This window comes from Berghia stephanieae, chromosome 14, assembly GCF_034508935.2.
Source record: "Berghia stephanieae isolate SIO BIC M18660-M18661 chromosome 14, UCSD_Bste_1.3, whole genome shotgun sequence".
NCBI classification, from domain to species: Eukaryota; Metazoa; Mollusca; class Gastropoda; order Nudibranchia; family Aeolidiidae; genus Berghia; species Berghia stephanieae.
The window spans coordinates 30,320,367-30,323,392 of NC_088373.1; positions in this window are offsets into that span (position 1 = coordinate 30,320,367).

The following is a 3,026-nucleotide window of genomic DNA, read 5'->3' on the forward strand; positions in this document are numbered from 1 at the left end:
GACACGTTTTGCCGAAAGGTTGCCAAAAAGTCTTTAGCGTGGAAGTCTGAAGGATGGTCGGGTATAAACTCTCCAGGGATTGTTAAAGGTTCTCCGTATACTAATTCAGCTGGAGAATGACCGATATCATCCTTAGGTGCAGTTCTTAAACCAAGCAGAACCCAAGGTAGTTCATCCACCCAATTTGGAGTTATTAGACGAGCTTTGAGGGATGATTTCAAGGACCGATGAAACCGTTCAATCATGCCGTTGGACTGAGGGTGATACGCAGTTGTGTGATGAATCTGCACACCAAGTTGACTGGCCATCTGTTTCCATAGCGTGGATGTAAATTGTGAGCCCCTGTCAGAAGTCATATCAACAGGAATACCAAACAGCGAGATCCAATTGGAGATCAGGGCTTTTGCACATTCTTCTGTTGTTGTGGTTTTTAACGGTATTGCCTCAGGCCATCGGGTGTTCCTGTCAATTATAGTAAGGAGATGGGTGAACCCCCTTGACTGAGGTAATGGTCCAACGAGGTCAATGTTTATATGTGAGAATCGCTTTCCTGGGACATGGAATGTTTCTAACGGTGCTCGTATATGTTTTTGAATTTTCGAAGATTGGCAGTTAAGACATTGCTTAACCCATGCTGACACTTCTTTCTTAAGACCATGCCAGATAAACTTCTTGCTGATAAGTCTGACTGTGGCCTTAACTCCAGGATGACTCATATTGTGAATATTTTCGAAAACCGGTCTTCTGAAGTCGGTAGGAACGATAGGTCTTGGGTAGCCAGTTGAGATGTCACAAATTAACTCTGGACCCGAGTCAACGGATGTTTTGACGATTTTGAGGCTTGTTAATGCAGTTTGTAAGCCTGTATGTCAATGCTATTTTCTTGGGATTCTGCCATAGCTTGATAGTCGATGCCAATTGAGACTGAGTTTGTAACTGCTCTTGAGAGACAATCTGCGACAGTGTTGTTTTTTCCAGAAATGTGTCGGATGTCAGTTGTGAACTCGGATATGGCAGATAAGTGCCTTTGTTGACGAGCTGACCATGGTTCAGTTGATTTGGACATGGCATGGATTAATGGTTTATGGTCAGTAAAAATAGCGAATTGTCTCCCTTCAATGATGAAACGGAAATGACGGATGGCTAAGTGAATACCAATCAACTCCCTATCAAAGGTACTGTATTTCTGTTCAGGTTTACGTAACTGTCTGCTGAAAAATGCCAATGGTTCCCAATTACCTTGATGATTAAGTTGTTCAAGGACAGCGCCCACAGCTTGGTCGGAGGCGTCAGACGTTAAAGCGAGGGGTGAGTTCAAGCAAGGATGGGCTAACATTGTAGCGTTACTTAGTGCATTTTTACCGTCAGTAAAGGCTTTCAACATTTCTTGCGTCCACGTAAGTGCTTGACGTTGTTTTTTTGACTTTCAAAGCACTATATAGGGGTCGAAGTATTTCAGCTAGTCTCGGAATGAAACGATGGTAAAAATTCAACATCCCGAGGAACTCTTGAAGTGACTTGATGGTTTTTGATTGTGGAAATTGTTTAACAGCCTCAATTTTTGTCACCATTGGGACAGATCCAGAATGCGAGATGTGATGGCCAATGAAGTTAAGAGATCTCACACCGAAAAGACATTTCTCAAGACGGATAACGAGGCCTTGGTTTCTAAGTCTTTCGAATACGATTTTGAGATGTTTCATTGTTCTCCTCAGTTGAACTTGCAACCAGAATGTCGTCTAAATAACAAAATACGCAGTCTAAATCTTGTAAAATGGAGTCCATTAAACGTTGGAATGCTTGTGCTGCATTTTTTAATCCAAATGGCATTCTTAAGAACTCCCAAAGGCCGAAAGGGGTTATCACTGCCGTTTTTGGGACGTCTTCTGGAGCGACTGGAATTTGGTGGTATCCTCTGACAAGGTCGATCTTCGAGAAGATGATCTTACCGTCTAAGTTTGCTGTAAAATCATGAATGTGTGGGACAGGATATCGATCTGGTATAGTAGCATCGTTAAGTCGACGAAAATCTCCGCAGGGACGCATTGTGCCATCAGCCTTGGGGACCATGTGTAATGGGGAAGCCCAAGGCTCTTTGATTTTTGAATTATGCCCATTTCTCCATTTCCAAAATTCTTTTTTTGCACCAAGAGTTTTTCTGGAGCCAGGCGACGAGCACGTGCGAATACTGGGCGACCTTTGGTTGTGATGAAATGTTGCACGCCATGTTTCACAGTTGCCGTTGAAAATGTTGGTTGAAGTAGTTCTGGATAGTTATTCAATAATTTTCTGAATGTATTGCAGTTCGGCTCGAGTGGTGAGAGTTCGGCGTTTGCGCAAACTGAACTTACTGAACAAGGTACGTGCGAAAACGTTTCAGCGTCGATAAGGCGTCGACCACGAATATCCACAAGCAGATTATGATGACGTAGAAAATCTGCTCTAAGTAGGGGACGTTTGACATCAGCTTTGATAAGTCGTGCATTGAATGAACGCGATCCAACACGTATGTTAGTTTCGAAGCATCCGTATGTTTTTATTGTAGAACCATTAGCAGCTTGCAATGCGAGATCAGAGGAACCCAAGCTTTTGTCTGGCGCAGAGGCGGGTGTGACAGATACTTGAGCTCCAGTATCTACTAAAAAACGTCGGTTTGAATTTTCATCGACGACGATGAGTTGGAGATTTTTTGATGTGGGCGCGTTGGCTGAGTAAGAATCCGGGTCGACAGCAGAATTTACTGTTGACCCGGCTTGGCGTTTCCCTGGTTCTTCTTGTTTTTCTTAAATGAATTGAAGAGTTTCCATGTTTGTGCACATCGACGGGCATTTGAACCAAACCGTTGATGGTACCAGCAGAGGGAATCTATTTCACTGGTCATGGTTGGTGTGTCAACTTCACAAGTAGTATGAGAAATTGAAAAGGAGTTAGAGTTTGAGTGAGCAGCGTAGAAAAAATTGTCAGCTTCTCTGGCAAGTGCCCTGTAATCATCCAGGTTGGACGAGTTTGCTAATGGAAGTCTGATG